Here is a 6,286-nt window from a genome sequence, read left to right as displayed (position 1 = left end):
TTTAGAAAGTATTATGTTTTAAAAGTGGTTTAGCATATTTTACTCTTTGATTTCCAAATTAAAATAATGGTTTGGGATAAAAGATGATTTATTAAAGTCTTGACTTCATAAACTTAAATTGTTATGAAGTTTTGGATATTAAAGTAATAGAAAGTCTTACCTTAGTATTTATTTTCATGACTATGAAATTAACACTTACTAACCCTTGAGGTTTTTTCCTAAAAAATTAGGAGGTGTTAAGATGTTTATAAAAAATTATTGTATTTAATTTAGTTGACATACTTTAAAGTTGTAAGAATAACTAAAAGATGTTTAGTGTAAAATATTAAATTAAGAGTCATTTTTTCCATGACTATGAAAATAACACTTAGCTTGAGGTTTTTTCCTAAAAAATTAGGAGGTGTTAAGATGTTATGATAATTTGTTTTAGTATTATACTTGAAATAATGAGATTTACCTAAAAGTCTTGACTTTATAAACTTAAAGTGTTATGAAGTCTTAGATGGTAAAATGATTTAAAAATGTTGAATCTTAGTTAAGTGAACTTACTTTAAAATGGTAAGATTTACTTAAAAAGTATTGATTTAAAAGTATTGATTTTGTTTAAATTGACTTACTTTAAAAATGATAAGTCTATCTTAATGATCCTATTTTAAAAGGTTAGTTTTAATAAAAATGTTTTACTTACAAAAAATAAGATTTATGAACTATCGGAAAAATGTAATGAAGTGAGAATACATGTCTAGAAAGATTATGTCTAAGGAAAGACTTGGTACTTAAGGATGTCTTTACGATCCACCTCTCTTTCCTGGGAACTAGCCCGGTGTATATCCACGGATTACGATATAATTTTGGTATAAGTTTTATTAAAAATCTTACTTGTCGCGCCCCGATTTTCGGCCGGAACCGGTCACACGACTGATTTGGAGTCGCCACCACGTTTTTGCGGTCAAAACGTAGAAAACCCTTTCGACGCCCAAACATTGGAAATACTTGGCCTTTGAACTATATCTCTAGACTCGGGAGGCGGTTACAAATTGGGGAAGGTATTAGCACCCCGTTCGCCCATTATCAAACGGTACCCGCAATAATCGCATGAAACTAGATATACTCTAAAGCTTGCTAAATCAACTAATTATTTATAGAAAATAGTTTTTTTGTTTTTTACTTTTGTGTCTGACAAGAGTTCGTCCTGAACCTACGTATCCCCGGTGCAATAGGGAAATCAAGATTTACGTAGTTCTTAGGTAGAAAATATTTGTGTATTGATTGATTTTTAGTTAATGGAAAATGGTTTGACTTATATCATATTATCCATATTTGTGAGAAAGAATAGGTAGTACGACAACCACTCACCACTTTCTTACTAACATGATAATAAAAATGGGACTCAAATTGTCAGTTGATAAGGTTAAGGAGGAAGATACAACTTTGTCCTACATCACTTTACCCATTTTAAATAAAAGAAGAGGCAGTACGACAACCGCTCACCGCTTTTTATTAAATAGGATAATGAGATAAGGACTTGATATGTATTGTCTTATCCTTATTAGAGAGAAAGAAGATGCAGTACGACAACCGCTTACCGCTTTCCTACTAACATGATAATAACATAATACTCAAGTTGAGACTCTTTCTCTAACCTTAACACTTAAAAAAATATTTTTCTCTTATTTGCTTAATTTTATAAAAAAGTTATTATTTCAAAGGTTTACATCATAAAATACTAATGATTGTGGCTCTTGATTATTTCAAAAACTCATATCATACCATATTAATAATTGCGACTCTCGATTATTTCAAAAACTCATATCATACTGTATTAATGATTGCGACTCTTAATTCAAATATTAAGTATAATTTCAAAAAAGGAGTATCTTATTTATTGATGGTTCAAATAAATATGACATATTAATTATTGACGGCTTTTTTATATTTACAAGAAACGACATTAATGAATAATTGATTACTTTATTTTGAAATTTGTCAAAAATGAATCTTTTATTAAAAGTTATGGTGAGACTTTAGAAAATAAGGACGACACTGACCATCTACCGTCAATCTCATTACCGTAGAAAGAAGAGGTAGTACGACAACCACTCACCGCTTTCTATTCGAAGGGAAAAGAAGATATGGTTCGGTTCGTTCACCGATCTCCCAAATTCTTATTCAAACTCTAGAAAATTTTAAGAGTTTTAATTTATTTAATAAAATTTATCCTAAAACTCTTAAGTATATAACACAAGTTTGTTAACACTTTTTTCATGACATAAACTCATATAAAAACCTATATATAATACAAATAACAAACCATAAGACATACAAAAATAATAATAAAATAACTTGAAACATAAACAGTAGTCGAACACCAATTTAACAAATATATATTATGTAAGTGAAGGTCCAACAACCTAAATAATAAATTAATACATAGATAATTTAATTAAGCACAAATAAATTAAATGATAATAATAATAATAAATATACAACAAAGAAAAAAAATAAGAGTATTGGAAAGGAAAATGCGTGAATGGAATTGATACAGAGGGGATGAAGACCCCTGGCCATTGCCGTTCATGGCCACGGGGTTTGCCAGAGCCCGCGGTGGTTCGTGTGAGTGCCACAATGGCGCTCCACTGAGTAGTGGTGCTCTCCGCCAACTCCTTTACCTCTCTCAAATAAAATAAGCACATACAAACTATCCCTGGAATGTAGAAACTATCCCTGGAATGTAGAAGTATTATTAGGCTGAGTTTAAAATCATTTCCATTTAGCCTATTATTCATAACATATATAGTGAATGTGAGATGAGAAAGTAATGCAATAGCATATGCATTTAAACGTATATGAACATAGCAATGTTAGTTAGGCATACGACAATAAACTCTAACAAATAAAGAGAAGAAGATAGAGAATTAGAGTGAGTATAAAAACCTAATGGTATTGCTTTGCTTAATGAAAGATGGTTCCAAGAGAAAAGATGCTCATGCCTATTCCTTACTCTTCAACTCCTTTTCCCTCACACTATCTCTCACCTTATCTTTCTCTTTCACGGAAAAACAAATTTGCTGAGTATTTTTTGTTGTTAGTAAAGCTGCCCCTGTGGTTAGTGCTAGGTGGGGCTATTTATAGCCTCACTTAGGTTTAGGGTTAAGGTTAATGAAGAGTCTTAAGGTAATTTTTACTTAGTCCTGTGAGTATTTTTAATTGTGACTCAGTCCCTGAACTTCCTTAAAATTTAAAAAAAGACCCCAGACGAAATTGGGTTTTCACAGCTGCCTCTCTTTATTTGTTACTTATCCAATAACATTCAAACCGTGGTATGAGTGTTATCGGGGTAAGTAACTAGTAAAGAAAGGGAATACTAATTTCGTTCGGGGAAGTCGCGGAAGAGACAAAGGTCTTGGTTGCGGTTTAGAGATACCAAGAGAATTATCTAATCTGGAAAGATCGACTCGACTTGGTTATACGCTGAAGCTTGAGCTCGATCATGGTCCTTATGCGATGATGATATTGCATTAGAAGTTGGTGATGTAATACTAATTTAGATATATATGTCTCAGTTATTTTAAAACATGCTTTGTAATTAAATCAAATGGCCCTATAAGGATAGAAGTTTAGGGAAATGGCCAAGAACGCGGGTTGTGTACTGTCAGAACTTGAGACATCAAAGCACTAGGAACACAGGTCGGGATACTGGAGAAACCTAGATTGATACGAGAACACCGAAGACGCAGGTCGGGGTACTGCCGGAATTTGGGAAGGTAAAGCCAAGAACGCAGGTCGGGATACTGCTGGAACTTGGGACATCAAAGCACTAGGAATGCAGGTCGAGGTACTGCCGAAACCTAGGTTGACAAGAGAACACCGAAGACACAGGTCGGGGTACTTCCGGAATTTGGAAAGGTAAAGCTAAGAACGCAGGTCAGGATACTGCTGGAACTTGGGATATCAAAGCACTAGGAACGCAGGTCGGGGTACTGCCGGAACCTAGGCTGACAAGAGAACACCGAAGACGCAAGTCGGGGTATTGCCGGAATTCGGAAAGGTAAATCCAAGAACGCAGGTCAGGATACTACTGGAACTTGGGACATCAAAGCACTAGGAACGCAGGTCGGGGTACTGCCGGAACCTAGGTTGACAAGAGAACACATTTTGATGTGTGAGTCTGACAATGTCCTTTAATAAGGGAATAACGTTCTGGCATCTAAGTCCACCAACGTCATATCATTTCGTTGTCTGAGCCCGACAATGCTAATAAATCTAGGTGATTGATTGGTTCAGAAAGTCTTGGTCGACTTTCCTTGAGTATGATTATGCAGGTAAGATATGTGTTTTGAAAGTGTGATTGCTTGGGAGTATGTTGTGCAATGCATGAAATTATTATTGATGCATGAGATATATGTTAAGTGATGTATGTGTGAATGATAGCATTTATGACATTATGTGTATGTAAAGCTAATGTATGTTAATTTAATGTTTGAGTCATCATGTGATATGGAAATGTCCTTAGGGGCATCCTTGTCTTTGTAGTAAATATTGCCTTATTGCTTTCTCGGCACCATAACACTCGGTCTTTTAGATTACATCTAGATCAGCTCGGGATCGACCCATGAAGTTGCTCATGATTGCACTAGAGTAGAAGATTTCTTTCCAGTTGTTGACACCATATTATTGTTTGGATAGAAACGGATGTCGTCAAATGCTGTAAAGGTTAGAGTTTTCACTTTCATAGTATGGTACAAATTCAATAAAGCAATTTTGTATGTAGAATATTTGGAAAGGTGGAATATGTTATGCATGTTATAATGAAATGCACGATCCTATGGTTGGTTGAAGTGGGGCCTATGAGCTTGAGGTGTTCTGCATATCCTTTTGTTGCCCTATATAATGAGCCATGTTAACCTTCAATATACAATTTGACCAATGAGCTTGGAATGAGTCTACAACAATTCATCAAAATTGCCCAAGTATTTGATTGCTTGATATTTTGCTGACCGTACATGAGTACTTTCGCTTGCACAAAATCATCCAAAACAATCTGCCCCAGTGTCATTCATGTGTGTCTACCAAAAATTTGCCCTCATATCATGTATGACTTGGGCTAGAGAGGTTCCCCTTTTGTTTGAGTCCGAACTTTTGAAAGGAAAATTAATGCATTGCGCAAACGATTTTATCTTGAAAACAATTGTCTGTTTTTTTGTTCATTTATTTGGAGTCAGTTTGTTTTTTACCCTGATATATGTATTCTGAATAGATCAATCCTCCATGAGGTCTTTTGGGCTTGTATTGGGGCATGGCTATGGTTATCAAAGAAGGTTTGAGGCTCAAAACATATGTTTCCCATCCCCGCCTTTCTCCTGTCTCCTTGACCTATTCTCAACTACTTCAAAATTCGAATTGAAATAACTGTACAACTACCCTCCCCGGTTATAAATATTGAGGGGTTGTGTTTTTTTAGACAAAGATCTTGATCTCCTTTCACAATATCTAGGCTCAAATGGGGTAACTAGTGGCATCTCCGTAGTGTTTGGGAAGTTTCAAAGAAGCCTCGTATCATCGGTCTGATCTATCCAGGTCTACATTGGTTGGGTTTTATTTACATCATTCTCCATGCAAGACAACAAATAAAAGTTACAATATATAATGCATAAATAAAACCTTGATTGATAAATATGTTATGTTTCTTCATTACACTTCCAAGGGAAAACTCTCTAGGCATAATACTTTTTCACATCATCTGAGTTTACTGATAGGTGCAGGTCATTTCCATCCATGTTAGTCAATATTAAGGCTCCACCAGAGAAAACTTTCTTCACTACATAGGGCCCCTCATAATTCGGAGTCCATTTTCCCTTGTGGTCCTTTTGAATTGGTAAGATCTTCTTCAACACCATGTCTCCCACTTGGAATTGGCGTGGGCGAACTTTCTTCGCATATGCTTTCATTATTCTCCTCTGATAAAGTTGCCCATGGCACACATCGGCTAACCTTTTTCCTTCAATTAAGTTCAGTTGATCATATCAGACTTGGACCCATTCTGCTTCTTCTAATTTCGACTCCGCAATAATTGTTAATGATGGAATCTCTACCTCGATAGAAAGCACTGCTTCCATTCCGCATACTAGGGAGTAAGGGGTGGCCCATGTGGAAGTACGAATAGAAGTACGATATCCATGCAAGGCGAAAGGCAGCATTTCATGCCAATCCTTATAAGTAACTACCATCTTTTGGACAATCTTCTTTATATTTTTGTTAGCAACCTCAATTGCGCCATTCATCTTAG

The sequence above is a fragment of the Lupinus angustifolius genome, chromosome LG12, assembly GCF_001865875.1.
Source record: "Lupinus angustifolius cultivar Tanjil chromosome LG12, LupAngTanjil_v1.0, whole genome shotgun sequence".
Lineage (NCBI taxonomy): Eukaryota > Viridiplantae > Streptophyta > Magnoliopsida > Fabales > Fabaceae > Lupinus > Lupinus angustifolius.
Note: the sequence above shows the minus strand (reverse complement) of the source record.